Source organism: Oncorhynchus gorbuscha, unplaced genomic scaffold (genome assembly GCF_021184085.1).
Source record: "Oncorhynchus gorbuscha isolate QuinsamMale2020 ecotype Even-year unplaced genomic scaffold, OgorEven_v1.0 Un_scaffold_2310, whole genome shotgun sequence".
Lineage (NCBI taxonomy): Eukaryota > Metazoa > Chordata > Actinopteri > Salmoniformes > Salmonidae > Oncorhynchus > Oncorhynchus gorbuscha.
The window spans coordinates 67,520-81,171 of NW_025746859.1; the positions used below are offsets into that span (position 1 = coordinate 67,520).

Here is a 13,652-nt window from a genome sequence, read left to right on the forward strand (position 1 = left end):
CAACATGGATTGATCTCGTTAATTACCTTTGTTTTAACAAAAATGATTGCTTCTCATGATCGCATTTCTTTTTAAAATTATGTCAAACTATAGCCTGAAGTTAACTTTTCAGCAGTACTGATGGGTTTTTAATGGTTAAATCAATGACCCCTGCAAACCATAGCATAGTCACATGATTCAGTATTTGATTAAATGTCAAAGCACTGAGCATCGAGCTAAATTCTTGCATAGCTTAAAATAATCACCAAGCCATGAATACAGGTACGCACCCACCCACGCACACACACACACACACACACACACACACACACACACACACACACACACACACACACACACACACACACACACACACACACACACACACACACACACACACACACACACACACACAAAGAAAATGGCCCTGGGATACTGAAGTTTATTCTGCTCCAACTCATTCAGCAGTAATCAATTATATATCATTAAGCCACTTATCCCTCTTCCTGTCTCCATCCAGCATGGACCTCTTGCCTGATCTGTGGAAGCATGAGTACTGGCTGCCTCCTGGGGTCACCTGGAGAGACATGGAGCAGATGGAGGAGCATCCGCCACCCTGTGACCTGCTGTTTGCCTTGCCTCCGGCTCTGGGGTTCATTGCCCTCCACAGGTAACTTTTTAAAACCACAGTATGGACTCCCATCTTGGATACCTTCATGTGGGTTTGCAACAATACTTTGGCTGTGGTCTTGTATGGGTCAGTTGGTAGAGCATGGCACTTGTAAATGCCAGGGTTGTGGGTTTGATTCCCATGAGGGACCAGTATGAAAGTGTATGCACTCACTACTATGGTTATTTAAAAAAAAATGTAATGAACAAAGGAATGTGTCTGAAATATGAGTCAGTGATTTTAAAAAGGGGAAGATTCAGTCAAACTTTATTTGGAGAATCCTGATAGTAGATGCTCTGGAGATCGTCATACGATAAACAAACTATCTGTTGATAAGCAACTGCTTGCTAAGTTTACAGTTAGGGTTAGGTTTAGAATAAGGATTATGGTTAGGGTTAGGGTTAAATTAAGGGTTAGGATAAGGTTTAAGGTTAGGGCCAGAGTCAGTAGATAGTTAGTTGAAATGTTACTAAGCATCTATAGATGGACTAACCAAAAAAGTGTTACCAATTCAACTCACACAGTGGAGCAATCTGATTGTACACTGCAAAACTGCACCCTTCATTGACATCAAGTTTACTGTCATTATGTTTACTTTCACCCAGTGAATATGTTTGAGTAATGGCACACCCGTATCTAGTTTTTTTATAGTTGAATAATACCATGATTTTTCCGCAGTGTGACTGTTCCGCATCAAAGGTTTGATTGAATTATTGTCATGCCCCTTCATGAGCTCTTCATCCTCATTAGAGGATGCTGTTTTGTTGGTTGACCTGCACTGTACAGATGTATGATCTTAATTTGAACCAGTTTGCGACAGTGGGAAAATAATCCTGCAGTAACAGGAAATATGTTTTATTTTTATTTGTTTAATTTTTTACCCTTTTCTCCCCAATTTTGTGGTATCCAATTGTTTAGTAGCTACTATCTTGTCTCATCGCTACAACTCCCGTACGGGCTCGGGAGAGACGAAGGTTGAAGGTCATGCATCCTCCGATACACAACCCAACCAAGCCGCACTGCTTCTTAACACAGCGTGCATCCAACCCAGAAGCCAGCTGCACCAATGTGTTGGAGGGTACACCGTGCACCTGGCAACCTTGGTTAGGGCACACTGCGCCCGGCCCGCCACAGGAGTTGCTGGTGCGCGATGAGACAAGGATATCCCTACCGGCTAAGCCCTCCCTAACCCGGACGACGCTAGGCCAATTGTACGTCGCCCCACGGACCCTCCCGGTCGCGGCCGGTTACGACAGAGCCTGGGCGCGAACCCAGAGTCTCTGGTGGCACAGCTGGCAGAAACATTAAGATAAGCTTAGATCACATTGGCCACCAATTGTCTAGCTCCATCATGGGGAATGAGAAGCAGAGCCATCGTCACGCATGGTGGAAATTATATCAAGCCAATGGTGTTTTTTTGTTTTACTTGTAAACATAAAATGTGCATTAAATATTCCTATATGTGCATTAAATATTCCTATATAGCACCCTTAACCACTGCGCCACCCGGGAGGCCCGAAATATGAATTATTATGTGGATTATAATTAATGGATATTTTTGTATTGGTTGATACATTTTTTTGTAAGGGAAAATCAAGTCTGAAATGTGAAAGTGCATTGAAATATCAAACTTCAAGAGCCTCTTTAAACCTAAAACACACTACACGTTTTTCATTTCCTGCATTGCAGGAATGTTCTCTGCAACAGTGGCATCAAATTAAGATCCTATATCTCTAATGCCTACAGGTGCTCTGGCAGGTATTGTTATTGGTAGCTCAGGTCAGTTGGGAATAGTAGAGAGAACAGGTGTGAGCGGTTTGCTAAATGAGAGAACAGCAGCAGGTAGAGTGGAGAGAGGATGGGCTCTGTTGCTATAGTAGCTGTTTCCTACGGTGACCTGAGAAGCTTTCTCTGGCCTAATAAATGGCTTAATGAGGATATTACAGCAACACAGACACAAGCACATATTTTCTGTATACAGACACATGGTGTGAGCGCACACATGCACACACCGGTACACACATACACACACACACAAACACGTCATGTATAGATTAAGAAAGAGCTATAGAGACACACACCTATTGTCATATTGTAATATTTCACCTCTTGTCAAGGAGATCAATAACTGTGTTTATGTTTTCCTCACTGCCAGGGTTGTGGCTCCCCCCTTGGGCAGATATGTGGGGTTGCAGAACAGATTTCACATGGCTGCCACTCCTTCTCCAAAGCTTGAGTCCTTCTACACCCAACAAAATCGACAACCACCTCAGATTAGTGTCAGAAACATCAAACTCTGATAATGATATATGCCAGTCTTGATCTCTTACATCAACATAGCTACTGGAAGTGTTGGCGCTGTGGGAACAGACACCCCTTCAAATTAGTGGACTCGACTATTTCAGCCACACCCGTTGCTGACAGGTGTATAAAATCGGGCACAGAGCCATGCAATCGCCGTAGACAAACATTGGCAGTAGAATGGCCTGTACTGAAGAGCTCAATAACTTTCAATGTGGCACCGTCATAGGATGGCACCTGTCCAACAAGTCAGTTTGTCATATTTCTACCCTGCTAGAGATGCCCGGTCAACTGTAAGTGCTGTTATTGTGAAATGGAAACGTCCAGGAGTAACAACGGCTCAGCCGCGAAATGGTAGGCCACACAAGCTCACAGAAAGGGATCGCTGTATGCTGAAGCACGTAGCGCATAAAAATCGTCTGTCTTCGGTTGCAACACTCACTAGCTGTCCCAACTCATAGTGCCAACTGTAGTTTGGTGGAGGGGGTTAATGGTCTGGGGCTGGTTGCATGGTTCGGACTAGGCCCCTTAGTTCCAGTGAAGGGATATCTTAACGCTAAAATCAATTCTAATTTTATTTGTCACATGCGCCGAATACAACAGGTGTTGTAGACATTACAGTGATATGCTTACTTACAAGCCCTTAACCAACAATGCAGTTTTAAGAAAATACCTTTAAATAAAGTAAGAGATAAGAATAACAAATAATTAAAGACCAGCAGTAGATAACTGCTACATCATACACTGACATTCTCGGCCGATCTGTGCTTCCAACAGGTTGTGGAAGCCCCTTTCCTGTTTCAGCATGACAATGCCCATGTGCACAAAGCGAGGTCCATACAGAAATGGTTTATTGAGATCGTTGTGAAAGACCTTGACTGACCTACACAGAGCCCTGACCTCCACCCCATCGGACACCTTTGGGATGAAGTGGAACTCCGACTGCGAGCCAGGCCTAATCTCCCAACATCAGTGTCCGAATCTCACTAATGCTCTTGTGGCTGAATGGAAGCAGTCCCTGCAGCAATGTTCCAACATGTAGTGGAAAGCCTTCCCAGAAGAGTGGAGGCTGTTATAGAAGCAAATTGGGGACCAATTCCATATTAATGCCCATGATTTTGGAATGAGATGTTCGACGAGCAGGTGTCCACATACTTTTGGTCTTGTAGTGTACAGTTGAAGTCGGAAGTTTACATACACCTTAGCCAACTACATTTAAACTCAGTTTTTCACAATTCCTGACATTTCATCCTTGTAAAAAATTCCCTGTCTTTAGGTCAGTTAGGATCACCACTTTATTTTAAGAATGTGAAATATCAGAATAATAGTAGAGAGAATGATTCAGCTTTTATTTCTTTCATCACATTCTCAGTGGGTCAGAGGTTTACATACACTCAATTAGTATTTGGTAGCATTGCCTTTAAATTGTTTAACTTGGGTCAAACATTTCGGGTAGCCTTCCACAAGCTTCCCACAATAAATTAGGTGGATTTTGGCCCATTCCTCCTGACAGAGCTGGTGTAACTGAGTCAGGTTTGTAGGCCTCCTCGCTCGCATGCACTTTTTAAGTTCTGCCCACAGATTTTCTATAGGATTGAGGTCAGGGCTTTGTGATGGCCACTCCGATACCTTGACTTTTTTGTCCTTAGGCCATTTTGCCACAACTTTGGAAGTATGATTGGGGTCATTGTCCATTTGGAAGACCCATTTGCGACCAAGCTTTAACTTCCTGACTGATGTCTTGAGATGTTGCTTCAATATATCCACGTAATTCTCTTACCGCATGATGCCATCTATTTTGTGAAGTGCACCAGTCCCTCCTGCAGCAAAGCACCCCCACAACATGATGCTGTCACCCCCGTGCTTCACGGTTGGGATGGTGTTCTTCGGCTTGCAAGCCTCCCCCTTTTTCTTCCAAACATAATGATGGTCATTATGGGCAAACAGTTCTATTTTTGTTTCATTAGACCAGAGGACATTTCTCCAAAAAGTACGATCTTTGTCCCCATGTGCAGTTGCAAACCGTAGTCTGGCTTTTATATGGCGGTTTTGGAACAGTGGCTTCTTCCTTGCTGAGCGGCCTTTCAGGTTATGTCGATATAGGATCCATTTTACTGTGAATATAGATACTTTTGTACCTGTTTCCTCCAGCATCTTCACAAGGTCCTTTGCTGTTGTTCTGGGATTGATTTGCACCTTTCGCACCAAAGTACGTTCATCTCTAGGAGACAGAATGCATCTCCTTCCTGAGAGGTATGACGGCTGCGTGGTCCCATGGTGTTTATACCTGTGTTCTATTGTTTGTACAGATGAACGTGGTACCTTCATGCTTTTGGAAATTGCTTCCAAGGATGAACCATACTTGTGGAGGTCTACCATTTTTCTTCTGAGGTCTTGGCTGATTTCTTTTGATTTCCCATGATGTCAAGCAAAGAGGCACTGAGTTTGAAGGTATGCCTTGAAATACATCCACAGGTACACCTCCAATTTACTCAAATTATGTCAATTAGCCTATCAGAAGCTTCTAAAGCCATGGCATCATTTTCTGGAATTTTCCATGTGTGTATATGTTATAGCCAATCATAGTAATCCAGTAGGCTAATGCAGCACACGGGGATGTATGAAACGTACTCCTCAGCCTGAACTGTCCCCACGCGGAATAGCTAGCTTTTGTGTGGCACGACTGGTAAGACGCATCGGTAGGACGGTCACCTATGCTAGCAAAACAGAAGTCCTGGGTTTGCAGCCCATTGATAGGGCTCACATCTGGTACTACCAGCTGAAGTTGGGCTTCTACGTCTCTCAGCTTCTCCTTGTCTCTGAGGACGTCGAGAAAAGTAAGTCCCCTCATCTACCTGCTATTCACGTCCCTCCAGTACCATGATAACCTTACATAGCAGGCATAAAATAAACACCTGAGCGGGCTTGGGAGAAACCGGAAGCATCCGCTTTTCAGGCTTCACCTCTCCTCTCTGTTGTTCCCCTGAAAACAGTATTCATCTGGTTTCTAAAGACCCCGCTGAGGGTGGGACCTTAACAAGCAGTCCCCATTTATAACCCATCACTTACTAATGGCAAGGATCAGGGTACGATGTTATTTTCTACATGATCAGCTCTACTTTACTTGGGTCCTGGTTAAAAATTGACTCAAAGACCCGTAGGGTGAATGAATGCATAATCTATTTCAAAGCTCACATTTCTTCCTCAGACAAATGAAGGGTCAATATGGTCTTTCAATGAATTAATACCATGTCAGAATAGTCATTGAGATCATGTTGAAAAAATATGGCAAAGCATTTGGATGTACAGAGTCATACTCTTGCCATTAGATTTGTCAACTTTTAAACTGGTTTTGCTTCTCTCTCCTTTGTAGGATTTCAAAGAGCAGGTGATTCACCACATTACCACCATTGTCCTGCTTGGTTTCTCCTACTGTTCCAACTAGGTATGGATAGGCACTCTGCTAGGATAGGATGCTGCTTCACGACTCCTCTGACTTCCTCCTAGAGGTTAGAGCTGGATCACCGTCCAGCCAATCTCCCCATTAACGTCATTTTGTCGCTAAATCCTAAGAAATGTGTAAATCATGCATTTCATTTGGAACTGGTGAACTACACTTGCAACAGGTTAGCACCTGTCTGACATTGGTCTCACTTGTGAATTGTAATTTTGTTATTGAGGGTCAATGAGGAACAGAATGTTCAATTTAGCATGGCATGTATTATGACTCTATCAGTCATAGTCAGACATTAGTGTGGGAGGACCTTGGTTTACCTGTAATGCCAGGAATGTGAACTAGTCTGTTGATCATCATTCATTACCAATAGGGAGAGAGAATACAAGAGACCAAAACCTGTGTGTAATGAATTTTATGCACATTCATACATAAAAGCCTCATCACCTAATTCATCCCAATAGAAACGTATTTCAATGTTAGCATTTGTTTACATTAGGTAGCCATCTTAGAATATCTGTTTGTTTTTACACTCTGCCAAGATGTGTGTGACACGTTGTTTGTCATTTTTGCTGCTGTCTTCCTGGTGACTCACCTGGTGGTGTTTCCCAGCAAGTAAAACCATCTCAGTGGTATCTCTTGGTTATAATTGTTTTTTTCATGACATTATAATACAATTAACATCTTTAAATGATGTCTTAGAATATGATAATTTACAAACTGGAATGCTTTGAATTGACTTCTAATCATTGCATGAATTTCTTCCTCTTCCCCTCCCCTCCCTGCCTTGATTTCTAGAATAATCCACACAACCCTTATGCTGTCCATGGAAGTATTTGAACCCTTCACTAGCTACAATGTTTTTCTATGTTCTTCTGATGGTGCTACAAGCACTTCATGTCTTCTGGGCTGTGTTAATCCTACAGATGGACTACAGGTTTCTCTTCTTGAGCAAGGTGAGTATATAGGGTCACAAAATGACCAAAATACAAGTAGTCTAGCACATGTTCCATGAGTGTTAATGATGTGTATATGTTTGTGTCTTCAGCTGGATAAAGATGAACTCAGTGATGAAGAGAGTGAGACGGAAAGGGGGGAGGATGCCAAGGGAGACGGGGAGGAGGAAGACGAGGAGAAGGAGTAATGTTGGGAGAGAAGTAAAGATGGTCTAAACGCCAAACTGAAAATGCTGACCAATAGCTGTGTCTTAAACAACCCAACAAATCACAGAGCTGCTGTTGTGAGAAAGATACGCAATGTGCAGTAGAACTGTGAACCTTGACAGAGTTCAACGAAGATTAAAGGCTTTAAATACGGGATAGAGTTAACCATAAACATCTAAGCACAATACAGCTGTAACTCCAGTCACATATGCCCATTCATTGTCCTACTGTATAAAATGTGAATAGGAAGTACCCTATGTACTTTGAGCATTTCAAAGACATTTTTTCCTCCATCTATGGGTTCCTTGGCCACTATTCCTCTCAGCATAGTCAACTTGATAACAATGGGCCTGCCTATTTCCGTTTTTTTTAGGACTGGCAGAGTGTATGAAAGAGATTGCTTTACCCTTTTTGAATACAGATTACTTGTTGAATTAAGAAATTAATACTTCAGTATACTGAATGTATCTCAAAGAAAGGTTTGATATCGCTGTAAGAATTGTTTTGAGTGACAGTTTTTGTAAATGTCATATTTTGTCATTCTAAATGTAGATTTTAAAAAAGAGGAGGATGGGCTCCTTGTGATGGCTGGAATGGAATTAATGGTAGGTGTCAAACACGCAAACATATGGAAACCACCTGTTTGACTCCTTTCCATTGATTCCATTCCAGCCACTACAAGGAGCCTGTATATAATTGTATGACTTGTCAGGGATAAATGGTCAGTTAGAGTAGGCTACACTGTTGTTCATAATATGGCTATAATTTATGTAATGTAATTGCAGAAAAAACATAGCCTAACTAGCCTTATAACAAGTCCTGCAATCTTCTATCACAGAGTGTAATTGGTGTTCTTTTGATGTGACCAATTTATACTAATGCTGATATACTGATATGCTAAAGCTTTGAGTTTCCGATGTTTAATGACCTTGTGTATTTAATTTATTCAATTGACCTTTGGGGGAGGGGTGCAGGTTATTGGGTCATACAAAATACTTGGCCTAATAAACATAATTTTGGAAATTAATGCCTTCAGTGACTTCCATCATTTTAGGGGTGAAACTTTGAATCATATGCAATGCAATGTATTAATTTGAGCATGTTATAGAACTAAAGATAACTCATGTGTGTTTGTATGGTCCCACAGACTAGGCATACTTATTTTTACTAGGCTATGGGTTTTCCCGCCTTCGGGGTTCACTTTAGAGGAACAAGGTCTTTAAACTGCGTGAATTTGACTAGCCTAACGTGATTATATTTGGATGAAGTGGTATTAAATGTCAGTCTTTATCCATATTTTATGTACGACTCAAGAAGCAGAACTTTACCTTTGACTGAAGAAGCTAAACTTAACCTGAGCCGCATCGGCCCCCTCGGTTGGCGGCCATACGCACACCTGCACCACCAGGTGAGTTAGCGCTGAAAGCAAAGGCTATAGATTCCCACAGTGGTGTCAAAATACCCATAAAACCTAGCGGTCAAACAGGAAAATGGTTCCAATCGTTTTTACACCATTAATTTTTCCCATAGGGGATTTTAGAAAACACTTCAAATGAGGGCTGTGTTTCGTGTAGGCTTACCCTGGTGTGACGTTTTAATAACCATGTAAATCTCTCTCAGACAACGTGACTTGTATCAATATATTTGGCTCTATTTACGCTCAGATTCGAAAATGCTAATTAGCATCAAAGTAGACATGCAAGACTACAAATCAGAAAGGTTGCTCGATCGAATCCCCGAGCTGATAATGTACTAATATGTTGTTCTGCCCCATGAGCAAGTCAGTTAACCCACTGTTCCCAGGGCGCCAAAGTCGATTAAGGCAGTCCTCCACACCTCACTGATTCAGGAGTTGGGTCAAATGACCCATTTCAGTTGAATGCATTTAGTTGTGCAACTGACTAGGTATCCCCTTTCCCTTAAATAAAGGTTAAATAAAATTTAAAAAATAAAGCCTTCCCTGCAAGCACCTGCATGTAATTTCTAGCTGACTCCTTTGCTAACAGTTATTGTGTCAATTTAAAACGTGCTCAAGACAGTTCACAGAATTGTCAATTCAAATAAATGTTGCCAAAATATTAATTACTGAATTTAGCCAATCCAGAAATTCTTACCTTTGCCTCAATTCGGCAGTCTCGTCCAGATCATCGTGGCAATTGTAGTTCTTTATGATAGCCACATTAGCAGCTAATTAGCATTTTATTTTGATAAACTTCACGTTGTCCTAGAGAGATTTACAGTTATCAAAATGTCACACCAGAGTAAGCCTAAATTAAACACATCCCTTATTGCAAGTGTTTTCTAATATCCCCTATGGGAAAAACGAATGGTGGAAAAACGTCTGGAACAATTTCCTTGTTTGACCACCAGTTTTTGGGGTGTCATGAATCATACTGTGGTAGGGGAGACATTGCAACACATATGACATCTACTTGCAGGATTGCTTCCCAAAAGCAACACCGATTTTTTTAAACAAAGCCCGGGAGAGCATTTGTAAACTGATGTAGGCAATTATCTTCCTCTTGCATGGCATGACTTGCAATCCTATCCGTGTTTACCGCAGGAGAGGTAGCTAATAAAGAAATCGTTTTTTTCTGGTGGTCAACGCGCCAACTCCGCCAAGAAGCCTCCAGACCAGTAGATGGCGGTAATGTGATGCGTGACGTGTGAGTTTGGGAGCCCAGCAGGGTTGCCATGGTCGAGTTTTTCCGAAAATTGGCCAACATTGAAAACTATGTTGCGGGTGAAAATGTATTGTTCATGGGTGACGCGTTTTTTGTGTACTTCTAAATTGCACCGCGGCCGCCATGGCATTTTTCTTAATATATATATTTTTCACTGTGACCTGCTGCTGATTGAGTGAGTGACTGAACTTTTGTGAGTGTAATGTTTACTGTTGATTTTTTATTGTTTAATTCACTTTTGTTTATTATCTATTTCACTTGCTTTGGCAATGTTAATATATGTTTCCCATGCCAACAAAGCCATTTTAATTGAATTGGGGGAGGGCCAGAGGAGTGTGTGTGCATTGAGAGCACTGAGTGTGTGCTGCAGGCTGAGTCACGGAGACTGAGAAGCAGTTTTAGCAGTTGTATTTAGGCTATTTAGATTGGTCATTATGGAGACACTTTTTCCATAAAGCATATTAACGCGCTAGAACCGCGCTATAACGGCGACAACGCATTGTAAAATAACTTTAGGCGTACTAGAGTGCTTTAGATAAATTCGATCAGAGGTGAGTAAACTGTATTGTAATGTCGACTTTTCTCATGGATAACCATATCAAACGAAGGGTCTTACTCATGCTCAGTTCCAGGGTCTGGAGCGCTGCGCGAGTTAACATTTTAAATGAAAGTTATGGAACTCCCTCGCGTGCTTCTGTTTTTCGGAGTCCACAATAAAAATGACATTAAATGTGGAGAATGATAAGACTACATTTTTTTGGCCATCAAGTAGGCAGACTATGTATTACTTTGAATGCCATTGTAGGCTATAGCCTACCATTTGATATAATAATTATGTTGAAAAGGCGATAGGGCTCCCGAGTGGTGCAGCGGTCTAAGACACTGCATCTCAGTGCAGTGTCCCTGGTTCAAATCCAGGCTGTATCACATCTGGCATTGATTGGTCCCATAGGGCGGCGCACAATTGACCCAGCATTGTCCAGGTTCAGGTTTGTAGGCCATCATTGCAAATAATTATTTGTTCTTAACTGACTTGCCTAGCTAAATCAAAAAATATATAGGTCACTTTTGTACCCTACCTGGAGCTGGCAATTTTTTTAATAAATATGTAATAACTCAGTTTGTCGTAGCCTTGTTATTATGAAATCGTTAATGGCCATGTTTAGTAAATTAAATTGGAAGTTATCAATTGTGATCATGGTCACAGCTCTATGGCAAATGTATCATTCTCCACATATAATGTCAGATGCATTGTGGACATTCCCTGAAATGACATGTTGGCCTTTTAGTGGCTATGTGCATCTAGCTAGGCACACCATGGCAAATTTGAATTGCAATTATAAACCCAGATTTTAGTCAGTAGCCTATGCCTATTGAAATAACAAGTCAATCTCGCAAATAGACCATTTATAATGGTTTGTAGTCTTAACATCTGGCACACAATATTGATTTATTTTGATTGAACCTTTATTTAACCAGGAAGGGCTCATTGAGATTTGAAATCTCTTTTTCAAGAGCTCCTGGCCAAGATAGGCAGCAACAAGTCATTACACAATTACAGACAGACAACATGAAAAACTATCGGTAATCTAGTAAAAAAAAACATAGAATTCACAAGAGTATAACATAATCATAAAAAAACATTGACAGGTCAGGGAATCAGCCTCAAAATCCTTCATCAATAATTTAAAAACACTCTGGACAAGTTCTTCCAGTTTAAAAGTATTTTGTAAAGTATTCCAAGCCAATGACTCAGAGTACATAAAAGCCCCTTTACCAAATTCAGTTCAGACATTTGCCACAGTTAGCAGGATAAAGTCCTGCGAACGAAGAGAGTGCCCACCACATTTCTGAACAATAAAAATGCCCAAATAAAATGGCAGTAAACCCAAAATGGCTTTGTAAGTAAATATACCAGTGACTGAGCCTACAATTGACTAGAGAAGGCCAGCGGTGCGTAATGGTTTTGCAGTTTAAAATACATCTCAATGCTCCATGGTAAAGGGTGTCAATTGATCTTAAACACTGAGTGGAAGCAATCATATATAAAATATCCCCATAGTGTTGTAAAGGCATAAATGTAGCTTATACTAGCCTCCTTCTGGCTTCAATAGAAAAACAGGCCTTATTCCTAAAATAAAATCCCAACTTCAGCTTCCATTTTTGTCATTTAAAAGAAGCTGTCATCAATTAAAATTCCAAGATATTTATATGAGGTTACAGTCTCAATCCAATTGCCCCAACAGTTAATAATAAGTGAAAGGTTCAGAGGTCTATTTATTGATTTAGAAAACACCATTAGTTTTGTTTTGTCGGTATTGAGGATAAGCTTCAATTGACACAAGGTATGTTGAACAGTATAAAAAGCCGTTTGCAAGCTTTTGTAAGAGACGAGGCACAACAATAAATAACAGTATCATCAGCATAAAAGTGAAGTCGTGCATTTTGCAAATTTTTGTCTAAATTATTTATAGAAATAGTGAATAAGAAGGGACCAAGTACAGAGCCCTGGGGCACACCATTACAGACAGACAATTTAACAGACATGAGCCCATCAAATTGAGTGCACTGAGTTCTATCAGACAGATAGTTAGCAAACCATGCAACTGCATGCTCTGAAAGACCTACGCTCAACAATCTCTGCCTCAGTATAATAACAGCACAATTTCCAGAAAATAGTGCAACATTCGATTTTTGAAGTTCGTCCAAGTGTTTCTTGCACAGAGATTTCGAAATTACATTTACATTACATTTAAGTCATTTAGCAGACGCTCTTATCCAGAGCGACTTACAAATTGGTGCAATCACCTTATGACATCCAGTGGGACAGTCACTTAACAATAGTGCATCTAAAACTAGGGGGGGGGTGGGGTGAGAGGGATTACTTAACCTATCCTAGGTATTCCTTAAAGAGGTGGGGTTTCAGGTGTCTCCGGAAGGTGGTGATTGACTCCGCTGTCCTGGCGTCGTGAGGGAGTTTGTTCCACCATTGGGGGGCCAGGGCAGCGAACAGTTTTGACTGGGCTGAGCGGGAGCTGTACTTCCTCAGTGGTAGGGAGGCGAGCAGGCCAGAGGTGGATGAACGCAGTGCCCTTGTTTGGGTGTAGGGCCTGATCAGAGCCTGGAGGTACTGAGGTGCCGTTCCCCTCCCAGCTCCGTAGGCAAGCACCATGGTCTTGTAGCGGATGCGAGCTTCAACTGGAAGCCAGTGGAGAGAACGGAGGAGCGGGGTGACGTGAGAGAACTTGGGAAGGTTGAACACCAGACGGGCTGCGGCGTTCTGGATGAGTTGAAGGGGTTTAATGGCACAGGCAGGGAGCCCAGCCAACAGCGAGTTGCAGTAATCCAGACGGGAGATGACAAGTGCCTGGATTAGGACCTGCGCCGCTTCCTGTGTGAGG

The 13,652-nt window shown here is 41.7% G+C and overlaps 1 pseudogene; it reads left to right on the top strand.

Annotated features, from left to right (window-relative positions):
- Positions 1 to 500: 500 nt before the first annotated feature.
- Positions 501 to 7,644, top strand: LOC124025624 (annotated as a pseudogene).
- Positions 7,645 to 13,652: the final 6,008 nt, after the last annotated feature.